Genomic DNA, 14,806 nt, shown 5'->3' with positions numbered 1-14,806 from the left:
TTTTTCTCATTCAAATAGTTGTATTTAAAAATATAAATAAAAGTTAATATTAATTAACCTTTATCATAGAAAGCTTATTTTACAATCTTTTGAAATGAATTGTCTTCTTCCCAAAATCCTTTTTTTTGTATACCCTCTATGTATAAAAAAAAGTCTGTGATTTACATTTATTTTTTTCTATAATTAACATACTTAACAAATACTTTTTAAATTAAATATAACGAACAACCACGCCAATAAAAACTATTCACCATAACAGTAACTACATAAAACTTAAATCAAATTTAAATTTCTAATTATACAACTAATAACGTTTGCATTTGGCAATTTCGTAGTCCTGTGTTTGGTTAATCGTAGATCACAATTTATCCATCAGTTTTAATGAAGACGGATCTGATGAACTGATCATATAAGGAGCTTAGTAGCACAATAGTAACTATCCTTTTGTTTATTATTTACATGTTCCTCTTACTAGGGTTCCTATACAACCATTATTTAGCCTCCCAAAATAGGAAATATTCAAATTAATAATTAACTTACCCTACATTATACACTGTAAAAGTTATTGCTTTTGTACATCAAAATTAAAATATATTTTAAATACTACTCAAAAATATTAATCAATGAAAAAGCAGAACAGTTTATATGAAAAAAATGTCCAGTGGTAAACTTAATTACGTTCATTCCATGGTTATCTACACATTGTAGCTACTAGCTTGAGGTTTGCAAGACAGATTCTTTAATCTTTATAGGTCTTCACCGTCTAATGTTTATAATAGTCCATTATATGTACTATATTTATTTAGCCAATATGTACCTACCTAATGTAATATGTATAGTAAATAGTAATGTGGTTGCTGAAAGTCAAGTTCATGACAACATTTATTTTGTTGCAGTTAAGTAAGTTTATACAACTATAATTATAAGTTATAACACTACAGAGTAGGTAATTATGTATCACGATAAATTTTCTCCACACAAATGCGTAATTTACATCATTGCTAGAAGGATAATAATTAATTAATTAAGTGTTAATAGAAAAATATAATATAAATATAATTATAGTACCTATTTGAGTACCTACCTATATTTTCTCATAATATAATCTTTTTATTTACTTATAAGTTATAACTCAGAATTGAGTAATGAAGTAAAATAAATTTTACTTATTATAGTTTATATTTTTATAAAACCATATTTAATGATTATTATCATTAGTATGAATATTTTAAAAATCCAGAAACTAGGAAGGTACTTATTAGAATTTTGATTTAAATACATCAAAATATGTTCATGATAATCATCCACTAAATAATTTTCAGTAAAAAAGGGGAATTTTAATTTAAAAATTGAAGTTTGTATCGCCACAGGGTACTCCTTAAATAGTACAAAATTATCAGGAATTTTAAAATATGGTTTAAATATATTTTTTTAGATTCTGAGCGGAGCGATGAATGTATGTATTGATTTTACAATAATGTGTGTTTTCTATTTTTGTGTCTGTCATCACCGTTTGCCCGGTTCAGGGCACTAAAACTAACAGTATCTTGTTTGATGGGATAGTGAATCTAGTTTGGGCATTGAGGAGGTCAAAATTTAAAATTCCAAATAATTTTCAAAATCGCCGGGTAAAAAAAAACATAAAAATTAAGAAAAAACGGGAATTTTTACGCAAAATCGGTTTTTGACCAAATCGATTTTGGTTTAGGTGTAACTCTAAAACAAATGACCGCAGATACATGCAATTTTCACTGAATGTTTATATTAGTATTTTCTGTACACGATAAAATTTTCAAAATACTATGACTTGTTTAAAGCTGTAACGGACAAATTCAGTTTCCTATTTTTTTGGTTTTTTTTTTATGAATGAGATTTCTTTAAAGTCAACTTACACATTTTTTAGTGCAGTTTTTACTCTAGATATAGATAGAATGATAGATATATATTTTACTATAATTTTTATTTTTGGTTATAATATAATATTATAATCATACACTTTAATATAAATTGGTTGTTATCCAGACTCACAAGTACTCTTTTCTGGACGTTTTCATACGCCTAGCTATTATTGAGTATTATGGTGTATACCTACTAATACAAAAAAATAATTATTATTCGAAAACACAATTTCGTATATTATTATTATATAGATACCTATTAAATAGTAAATACCTACAATGAAACTAAAAATAAAAAAATTATTACATACTCCGATACTGAGTGCCTACCTATAGTATTTTATATTTGAAAATCGAATCTTTAGTACGAATATTTATCGTTTACACAGAACAAAAACATAATTTTATAAAATTTTAAATTTAAAAAACACACTTGTAAAATATTAAATACAGTCATCGATCCGCTCAGAATCTAAAATCTAAAATATATCCGATACAATTAAACTTGACATATTAAATCATTATTATAAATTTCGTACTCAGCAGTATTGTGAAAAATCGGGGAGAAAATTTTAGACTTGGAATTTTACAAATCTAGTTGGTGTATACCAAATATAATATAACTAACTATAATATTATTATAGTCGGTAGGTAGGTACTGAAAATTTGATGTATTTTATGTAACCTTTAAAGTAACTCTAAAAACCAAAAATCACATTTTTATTTAATGATTCATGAAAAACAATATGCTTTTATAAAAATATGCTTGTGCTTCTAATATCTATTTACCACCTCAAAGGGATTCGATATCGTGATTTTCTGTTTTTGTCTAACACACGATTTATATAGGATTTTAGACGTGTTCTTTGCTAAACATACCAATTGATCTAATGAAGCGATACAAATTCTAAAAACAGATTTGAATTTGTCGTCAAGTCTACTTGAAATCGACTTTCCAATATTATTGATTTTTTGATTTTATACTCTTTTTATAATATGACATTTTTAGAAATTTGGGGCATAATATTATCAAAAATGTGTGAAAATTAATTTCAAGTAGACATGACGACCAATTCAAATATGTTTTTCAGAATCACTTCATTAGATCAATTGTCATGTCTGGTAAAAAAAACACGTCTAAAATACTATGTCACGCGTGTGTTCGACAAAAACAGAAAATCACGGTATCGAATCCACTTAATCAATAATTAAATTAATATGTAAACGAAAATAATAATTTAAATAATATATTTTATTACCCGTTGTGCGTAGGTCAGAGAGAGAGAAATAAATAGTGCGCTAAAAGTCTGACATCCTCTTAAGAGTCATCAAGTTGAAGAAGCTATTAATTGTTTTATATTTAACATTAACTGTGGCTGTGAATTGAATGCACTAAAAATGTGTTAAATATGCACTAAAATTATTCAAAAAAATGCTCTATAAAAATAAGTCTTTATTAAAAAACTATTAAAATGAATGAATAATAATTAAAATTGGTTTACAAAAAAAAAAATGTTTAATTTACATACTAGCTAGGTAACCATGAAAACATGTAACTATTTACCCTAACCCATTAAATGATATGCTATAGAAGATTTCGTATTTGAACTATAAATTAATCAAAACACATTTTGGCCGTATCCATTATTTTATACTGTATATCAAAAAAATATGCAAATGCATTTAATTCATAGCCTTGGTAATAAGTAATGAGTAATATTTATCATTATCTGTAAGCGAAACTGGAGTGTAGTGAGACTCATATTGGTAACGGTGTTGCAATAATACCTACTGATCTCCCAAAAATACATTCAAATAGTTCAAACAAATCATTAAAGCGAACTTTATTAAATATTAATTTATGAAAAACTATATTACAATAAAGCATTATTATTATAAATGAAACAAAACTATGAACTATGGACCGTATCTATAGTGTGTCCCATGTCCCACTGTACATATAGATATTTCTATATATTTAGCTCCATAATTTCTGTTGAATTAAAGGCAAATGTATTAAGTACTGTACATAAAAAGTACTAAATTTGAGTTTTTACTTATAATATTACTTTATAAAAAATTATCATAGAAGGTTAAGTACATGTTATAGCCTATAGGTACATTTGGGGTTAGATTTAACTAATACCTACGTTCTAGTTTCAATAAACCTTGCAAGAATGTTATTCCACTACTCTGATAGGTAATTTAAACTATAAATACTTTTAACCAAAAAAACTACTTGTCCGATATTTAATTTATATAGATATAAATAGGTACTCCAACACATTATGAAATAATGAGTAACTTATGTTAAATGGATATCCCTATATAAAATAACTTTAACAATTAAATTTCTTGATTTTTTTTTTTACAAATAGGTGTTACAGTAAATATAAAGGTTTAATAACGACAAATGTCTAGATTAGGCTATATGGGCATAATTATAAGGTATTGTGTATTCAGATGGTTAAATGAGTTTGTCCAATCCTGTCTCCTGGAGGAACACGAATATGTCAGGTGATGGCGAGACTGGTTCAAGTATTTCGTATAAATCACTGGAAAGATGATTGCGGTTCCTTGCGTCGAGGTAAGCAAAACATTCCGTGAGAATGTGTTTTACTATTAGTGTGACTCCGCTCGTCATACACGAGGGAGGCTCATCTCGGGACATTAAGTAACCATGGGTTATTCTGATGTGACCTATTCTTAGCCTGTTGATGATGGTTTCCTTTTTCCTATCAGGATGATGGTTAGGTCAGTGAAGAATAGTTGATTTAATTTCGTTAAGTTTCGTTTTTTGTTTTGCCCATGAATTTTACCAAGCTTGTATTGATATGTGTTTTATCGTCCTTATGGTATCTTGAAAGATAGTGAGCGGAGTGATTTCGAGGGAAGTTGAGGAGGCTATGTGCTTGGCTTGCATATCTGCTTTTTCATTGCCTTCAATTGAAGAATAGCCTGGTACCCACATTATTTTGACCGCGTTCCCTTTGGAGAGATGGGAGGAAATGAGGAGGTGGATTCTCTTTGCAATGTCATTAAGCTTATGTGTGTTTGATATGCTAGAGATTGTGCTTAGGGAATCACTTAAAATAATAACATTTTGATTTTGTTTTTCAAGTGCGTACTCTAAGGCTTTTAGAATGGCGATTGCTTATGCTGAGTATATGGAGCATTCTGTTGGAAGTTTATATGTTATTACCTCATCTTTGTATAGAATGGCGATTCCCACATTATTTTCCGATTTTGAGGCGTAAGTGTAGATTTCAGTATAGTTGGAATATTACGATATTGTGTTCTTAAAGTGTTGGTTGTATACCTGTGAACTTGTTGAGTTTTTAGGAAGTTCAGCAAGACTGGTATCAATAATATTCGGAAGTAATGTCCAAGGAGGGATGACAGGGAGTTGAGATGTTAGAATGTTTTTTAGGTTGATATTATTTTTTTTAGCGATTGCTAGTAAGGACGGGTAAGAGTTTAGGGAAGATAGCATTTTGTCTCTGGCAAGTTTGGTAGCGAGGATCATTGCAATTTCTTGACGTTTTATATGGAGAGATTTTATGTTGGCTATGTTGAGTAGACTGTCAATAGGGCTATACCGAAACGCTCCGGTTGCAAGGCTTGCTCCGGCGTTATTAATCGTGTGTAACATTTTTAGGTCATTTTTATTAGCATTTATAACGAGGAACGCATTGTACTCGAGTTTAGATAAAATAAGGGATTCATGTATTATAGATAGAGTTGAAAACGATGCTCCCCAGCTTGTGTGGGCTAACATTTTCATTATGTTTATTCTTGATGAGCAGGCTTTTTTAAAATTTTTTATGTGAGGGATCCAGTTATTTTTCGAGTCGAATGTAATTCCGAGTACTTTAGCCGTGTTATTAATGGGAATTAGATTATTATTCATATTAAGTTTTAATTTCTTTTGTTTCCTTTTTCTTGTAAATAATATGCATTGAGATTTGCTTACAGAAAAATTGAATCTAGTTATGAGAGACCATTCATGGAGATTATTAAGTGTTCTTTGTAAATTTGATTGAACGGTACAAAGTTCTGAGCTTCTGCACAAAATATTTAAGTCATCAGCATAATATTATAATGTGCATTTGACGGGGTTAGATATTGATTTAGTTATATTGTTTATGGAAATGAGAAAAAGTGTGACGAATAATGTTGACCCCTGTAGCATACCATTTTGTTGGTAAAAAATTGATGATAGCCGCTGATTGACTTTGACATGAAATGTTCTATCAGACAGGACATTTTTAAATTTTAATGAAACTAAACATGTTTCCCTTGGATAATATTTTTTTGAGGTTCGTGATAATGTGCGGATGCCAGACAGTATCGTATGCCTTAGCTATATCAAGACATACTATTCTCAAAGTTTGATTATTCTGTATGGTATTTTGGTATTCTCCGAGTTGCGGTCGCAATAGACGAATTGCGGTCTTAATAATATTGAAGGTAAAATTAACGTCTTAATTGCGGTTAGTATGCGGTTATCGATTATCCGATGAGCTCTTATCCAATTTTCGATAATATGTAATGTTGCCAAAATTTTGTAATTTATTATTTTTACGTATTATTACACCAATTATTATGATACGAGACGCGAGCTTTATCGACATATTCAAAAATCAATTGCTCGAGAGCATAAATCAGAAATTTATTAAAAATAAAATACAACAGTATTTGAAAAAAACAAATTGACTCGCTGACATTTGTGAAATGTGTATCATACAAATATTGAAATATGAACCGGTTTAATATTATAAATGTATTAATTTTATTCGTTGAATGTGTGTTTTGTATTTTAAAATGTGACTATATTATAATTGAATGTGTAAGTGTAACTATAAACTAACTATAAATTTGTATTTTGACCGTTTCATTTTTGTATTTAGCATAATAATATGTAACTGTGTCAATATTTAAAACATAATAATTATTAATCATATTTTTTTACCGCAACTAGGATTTTTACCTATTTTGAAATTTAACCTGTTTTGATCCCGACCGCAACTCGGATTTTTTTTTTACCTGTTTTAATCTCGACCGCAACTCGGTATCAACCGGTATTTTCAATCTCAGATTGCATTTTCATTAATGAGTATTGTACCGCGGTGGTGCCTGAAACCGTTTTGTTCTGGATTGTTCTTTATTTATTTATTTTTTCAATGAACCACACTCGGTGGCGTCATTTGGGGGAGGGGGGCAAGGTGAGCATTTGCCCCTGTCTGATTATAAAAGCGGCCCGACGGACCGGGGCCCAGTTGTTGCCGTTTTACCATTATTATATTTTATTAGCGCAAAAACATGCCTATTTTATAATATTTTACAAATAACATAATAACAGAATGATAAAATACTAAAATCCAACTTTATTTTTGAATGAAACATGGAAATGCATGCCAGTAAACACGACTTAGTTGGTTTTGACTTCCAACTACCAGCGGTGCTCGATTCTAGCTTTCCGTATGTGAACAAAAATAGTTGGAAGACGGGAATCCAGACCAAGACGTAGTTGTAGTATAATAATCGAGTAAACCCTTCTTTAGGTTATTATCACGGTGACACGGTTATTCCAAAGTGGTTATTGTTATATAGACAAGTAAAAGGATTTTTGCGAACAGACACCATTCATAAATAAATTACTAGTAGAATATTCAAATTTTCGTACCTATAATAGCGGTTTTGTTTTTTCGATAGCTCAACTCAATAATTGTTTACTGTAAAATTAAAAACTTTAAAATTCATTAATTTTTGGCAGATTAATAGTTTATAGTATATAATTATTTTAGGTACCTGGGTATACTATTGAAAAATAAAACTCTAAATCATACATAAAAATATAAAATTCTAATTTATGAATGCTGCAAATTTGAATTTTCTACTATAATAAATGTACATACTGAATGGTGTATGTTCTAGGTTCCTGCTGTATTTTGACTATATAGAAGTATGGACGTATGGCGTCGTCCATTATGCCTTGAAAATGTAAAAATTATTGTTATAATCATACACATAGGTACATTTGATTCGGGACAATCGAAACCAAAAGTTTTCAGCTCCACCTTCCCCATAAACCACTCAAGGTACGGCGTTTAGGTCTGGAAAGAGCCAATATATTATATCATATTGAACCAGTGGCGTATATAGCCGGGGGTGGGCCTAGTGGGCTGCAGCCCCCCCCTGCGAAATTACAGTCTTTTTAAATAGAACAACAATATATTTTATTAGGTACTATTATAGGTTATCATATTTCATAGCCTGTTGAAAAATAACAAATACGAATATATTTATAGAAACTGTTGAATATATAGTAGACTGCAGTAGCCTCTAAGTAATAGATCACTTGCTAGTTTCTATCTACTATAGCCCACCCCAAAAATTATTTCTATATACGCCACTGTATTGAACTATACGAGTGAATAATATTGTCTCAACATAAGTATAAACGTGGTAACGACGACATACCCTGACCACCCTGCCTGTACGAGCGCATTTAGGTACCGATTTCAAAGATTTTTTAGTGTCTATAATAGCTCCGCTCATCAGAATCTAAAATTGAATGTTGAATGATGAATAAAGGTAGTTAGTTCGCTATAAATTTATAACTATGTGCATATTAATTTGGCACTTAGGGTGACGGTCATTTTAAGGGGAGTTTATAGACTCCAGTATTGTCCTTATTGTCCTAGTAATTTCTTTATTCAACAGGTAGTTGTGTATAAATTTCCACACCGCCTTTGCGAAAAACGACAACATTGGAATAATGAAGTCCGTTTAAATGCATGAGGTATTATACATGGCGCGTTTTTTTTATTGTGGTATCCCCGTTAAGGCCTAATCCACATGTACAAATAAAGTGTCAATTTTATCCACACTTTCACCATGAAGTAATTTATTGTTAATGATCAATGGTGGATACGGTTTTGATTTTAATATATCTATATAAGAATTATTGAATAGGTAGGTATGATAGGTATGTGTTTTGACGAAGGACCGTCACGGTTGACAATAATTAAAAAAATAATAATGTATTAATGGTAACATTTACAAAAGTCTGTCCATGATTGGATTGAACATTATGGAATTCGATGATGCAGCTTGAGTTTTTTTTTTATATGGCGAATTTGTGGATTTAATTTTAAATCAATAGGAAATATTAAAAGACTTTAATTGCTTAAATTATTAAACGCACGCACTGGTGAATTATTTTTCAAAATAATATAATTCAATAGGTACAAGGAACTGTTAATTTTTTCTGCCAATACTCATAAATTTATACTTTACACGGGTTCATATTATTAGGAACTTTACTTTTTTTAATACTCCCATATGGATATTGGTGAAAAATGTAACAATAACAATAAACCAACGTTAGAATAGTGGCAATAATTAATATATAAACCATTCAAGTAATTTTTAATAAATTAAATTGACACTTCATTTGCACTTAAAATCTTGTAAATTACTTACCAGACTTACCTGTATAAACATATTTATATTATAAGTTATAAGTTATAACTATAGTGCTCGAAAGTTTAGGAGCTGAAAAAGGAAGAATATGCATATGCACAAAAAATTGTAAAATATGCATGAAAAAAATGTCAAATATGCAAAATAGTTTGATAAAAATTTTAAACTCCAAAAACGCCATTTTCCTTTGTTATTAAGTTGTAGTAAAATAAATGTAAAATTTGAAAAAATAAATTTATATACCTAATATTTAAAATATGTCGATAACTGTCTGGCATTTTGACATTTAATTGAACTGAAAAAAATAGTTAAAAAATATCTGAATAGATAGTACATCGGAATATAGGCGCGATAGAGATTAAATCCTTATCGCACAGTTTTAGTTAAAACTTGAATGAATAGTAGATTGCGGTGATAACAATAAACACCTACGTACATTAATATGAAGTTATATATTAAAATACATGGCTTAAAAAAGAAAAAGATCAATTAATTATTTTTTTAAATATATTAAAATACATATAAATATCAATAAATATGCACTTTTCCCCTAAAATTGACGAAATATTATGCGAAGTATGCATTTTCAATATTCAATTTTTAAACTGACCATCGTATAACTTGGATTTTTTAGCTTAGTGTTCTATAAATCGAGAGCATAATATTGAATAATATACAACTCCTACAGTCCTACAACTTCCGAGCCCTAATTATAACATTTAAAATACTATTCTCGTCACCAACTATTTTCATTTATATATATTATTATGAAATATTTTTAAATCATTAGTGCATAAGTATTAATTTCATTCCCTTTGAGAACTACTACTAATGCGTAAAAAATTAAAAAATTAAAATCCTCACTCATGCATTTTCTAATCATAACCAGCGAGATGGGAGAGAGATAAGGACTTCCGTTCGACCTTTTCTTTTTTCGGTATCGACGACGTTGCTGAAACTTCTTTCGAATTACTTCGACAACTTTCGTGCAGCCTGCAGTGTTGAATGTTGATCGTTTTAAGTAGAGGAAAAACAATTAAATTTATTAATAACTTCACTTTTAAATTTAAACACTCAATATTAAATCTAAAATTAAAAAAAAATCAAAATAATAAAACTAACTGAACACATTTAAAACAATTCACTGTTGAAAATATTACGTTGTAAATAAACAAATAAATTCTATTCGATTAAACATTTACGTATACAAAACAATATAGTCTCATTTTTAGCCAGCACGGTATTACACTTATATATATTCACTATAGCCAACATAGTATTTTAATAATATCAATTGTATACGCGTGTGTATAATATATAGTGCATCGTAGTTTATTTGTATTTCAAAGTAAAGGTTAAATACTTAAATTTCCACCAGCGTCCAGAATTATACGTAAACGTTAAAATATGTGTAAACAATATACACATTATAACTTATATCATTATTTATGTATTTATGTTTAGTGCAATATTTATGCATTCATAACAGTTTGAGCCTAGTTTAATTTTATAAATACATAATATAATTAAAACTAAAATTACATTAAAAATAATACTACATTATTAATATTATACTAATTAATCTAGTTATAACTAGATATGTCTAGTTTTCAGTATTATTTTTACAATCTGCATTGAATCTTGTCACAAGCAATGACAGTTAAATTTACAAAATCGTTTGAAATGTATTATCAGATAAGCTAAACAAATTTAAAATGTCAGTAACCAGCTCAAAACGAATCAAATAATATTTTTTAAAATGTAATGGTGTATAGAAAATGCTAATATATTATAAATGTTCAATTTTTATAGACAAGGATTGAAAACTTAGAAAAAATATTCCCATAAACAGTTCATATTGTAACAACAAAATCTAAAAAATATATAAGCACTCAGTTATTTTTTACAGTCATTTTTGGCCACTCAGATTTGGCCGAAATTATACATAGGTATTAATCACCAAGAATAACGATTATAATTATTTTGTTGTAATTTAAAAATACTATTCGTGGGCATATGAAACTTTTAGAGTATATTTTATACACACAATGACATTTTCAAATAGGATTTTTTTGGCAAAAATGAATTTAACCCCTTCCTTCCTTTCTTTACTAATGCTTAATACTAAAATTAATTACTTTAATCGCAATAATATCATAAAATATACTTACTTAGTACTTAGTTATATTATAGACTGACAGACAGTCTTCGCTCAGAATCGTTTTTCTGATACAATAATTTTCTATCATTGAATTCAAATTTAACACCATCCATTACATTGACTCACTTATAACCAACTATACAGCAGAGCGACATCCACTTACCCACTTTTTATTTACGAATTTTCATACTATATCTTCGTGAATTATAAAATATGCTCTAAAAAAATTGTAAAATTAAGAAATAGGTATGCTCTAAAATTTAAAACCACTAAATATGCGAAAATATGCACTATAAACTTTTGATATGTTTTTCGTAGTGTCTTGGAATGCATTTCTAGCTCACTTAGCAATAAATCTAATGGTTCAAAAAAAACATGCAAATGCATGAACTTCCGGGCTCCAATTATAAGACTACAATATAGTAATTTATTTACATGCGATATATTTTAAATAATATATATACACATCATTAAAATAATTAAGTAATATCATACTTATAAACTAAACTAATTCGTATCTTTGGTAGTATTAAAGATTTTTTTCTGGTTTTGAAATTAGAAAATTTAATGAAGAAATCTTTATTTCCAAGTCTAGTTTATTAGCTATACCTTTTTCTATACCTTTTTAAAATACCTATATTAGAAAGGCGATCCTGACCCATACTATTCCTCAAACAGTGTTTGATTAATTTCAATTTTGAAAATGGCCTTTCCGCCGTTGCTACTGTCACATGGAGTACAAATTATACATGCAGTTATAACATCGCAGTATGGATTACAGAAACCATTTTTAATTATGAACAAAGTGAGGTCCTTAATAGTTGTGTTTAATTATCCTTCTTTAATTTGCCTGGTAAAATATGGAAAAATGTCATCATTATTTTATATTTATAGAAATATAGAATAATATTTCAATAACACATCAAATATCTATACTGACAGTGAAATTTGATTCATACATAAATACATTAAAATAATGTGATTTTGGTATTTGTTATCAAATACGAAAATAGTAAATTATTAGTTGGGCCGAGTCCTGGGACCCCTGCATTCTGAGGGCCTCAGTGATCAACAACGCCCACCCCCAGGTAGTTGTGCTACTGTAATTATTTTCACACCAAAAACACTTCGTTATAACTCCGTGTAAGAAAAACTAAGTTAAAAAAATAAATAAATTTAGTAATGATTAAATCTTTAAAAGACATGATATTATATGGAAACTAAGTAAAAATGTAAAATGCTATTTTATAATATTACCTAACCTAACCTAACCTATGATGACAAATAGGATCAATTGTAATGTTAAATACTTAGTCAGCATATTGTTTATACATTATTAACTAAGAAAAATACTATAGTGGTTACTTAATTGTATTTATTTAAGTATACTTCTACGTCCTGCCAAATAGTTAAACAATATGTTGATTAAGTATTTAACATTACCAGTGGCGCCGGATCGCCAAAATAAAGGTGTGACAACATTTCATTATGACACACACCCACCTACCCAAAGGTATATTTTCGTGAGTGTTAAAGACCCCCCCCCCCCAAAAAAAAAAAAAATTGCTAGCCCGCAAAAAATCAAAGCTGCAGTATAGGCCGCAAAGGTTAAAAATTGCAATCTCACAACTTCAAAACTCAAATTACTCATAACTGTTGAATTTAAATTAATTTTAAATTGCAGTTATGTTATATTTTACTTATATAATTAATAGTTACTTTATATTATACATTTATTTATTTATTTAAAATTAGGGTACAGGCAAATACTAAATTAATTGTTTATTACATTTATAATTAAATATTATTTAGGTACCTCGTACCTACCTAGTGGCTAGTGCCTACTAATACATTTTATAATTTAACTTTCACAAAAGATACAGTGAAATAGTGAATATTATTACTGAATCAAATTAATTCATTACATGACTTCTAAGAAACAAAGTTTTATTTCTTGAATCAAATGCAGCAATTTGAAACACATATATTAAGGTATAGGATTAGAATAGTAGATTCAACTCAACTTTAACAAATAAAGTAAGCACTATAAATATTATTCAAGTAGTAGTAATAGGAGTAAAATAAAAGAATATTTTGATAAAATTTATCAAATAAACGTATAATAAAAAAACTGTTTTATCATGGACATAAACTTTTCCAGTTATCGCTGGGTGCTGATAGTCGGTTGTTATCAATAGTAAATTAAATGAAACTATTATGACAAAATAGAAAGATACAACGGCGAATGCACAGGTCACCGAGACCGTCCTGCATGTTATTTATATACCTTATCCGCTTATTGTATTACTAATAGAATACAAACATACTAACTGTACACGAGATATCTTAATTTGTGGCTATTACTATATACAATGTTAATATACTATTAGGTATTACTATTTTTGTATTGCATAAGTGACACCTAACAGTAGTATGGTACCTACGCCTACCCACCCACGACCCACCCCTTAAAAAGGTGTTACCGCTGTCACACCTTTATACCGTGTTCGGCGCCACTGAACATTACAATTGATCCTATTTGTCATCATAGGTATTTGTAATATTATAAAATGGCATTTTACATTTTTACTTAATTTCCATATTATATAATGTCTTTTAAAGATTTAATCATTACTAAATTTATTTATTTTTTTAACTTAGATTTTTTTATACGGAGTTATAACGAATTGATTTTGGTGTGATATTAGCTATTTTTTTATGAAATAAGTCGCAATTTTATTTGACTGTATACATATAATAATAATAATAATAATAATAATCCCTATAGCATCCTTATAACATCGTTGGCCTCCTGTTGTTATATCTTTTTTCCTTAAACTATAATTTAAACATCTTTTCCACCACAAGGCCAGCGTTCCATAGTTATAGACATATCGTTACATCTATAACCCATATTTTATTATTATGTTTAATAATTTATGTGTAATGGGCTTGAGACTTGAGTCATAAATGGACCATGATGGCAAATCACAGAATTAAGAGCATATGATTTGCCGTCGACCTTAATTGTTGCCACGGGTAATGAATTAATCACCAGCTTGTTTATTTTATTATTAAAATTGTTCCAAGTTTCCAGCATAATAATATTATAATACCGTCGCGCTGGATCACGAATTCACCAAACAATCACGGTCGTTGAGTCGTCAGCAATAGTTGACGAAATGGTTGCCGGCGATCGGTATCCGAGAGACCGCGCCGTCGCAATCGTCAATCGTCGTACGTCGTCAGTCGTCGTACG

This window comes from Metopolophium dirhodum, chromosome 4 (assembly GCF_019925205.1).
Source record: "Metopolophium dirhodum isolate CAU chromosome 4, ASM1992520v1, whole genome shotgun sequence".
NCBI lineage: Eukaryota > Metazoa > Arthropoda > Insecta > Hemiptera > Aphididae > Metopolophium > Metopolophium dirhodum.
The sequence above is the reverse complement of the archived record's forward strand: the minus strand, read 5'-3'. Positions refer to the sequence as shown.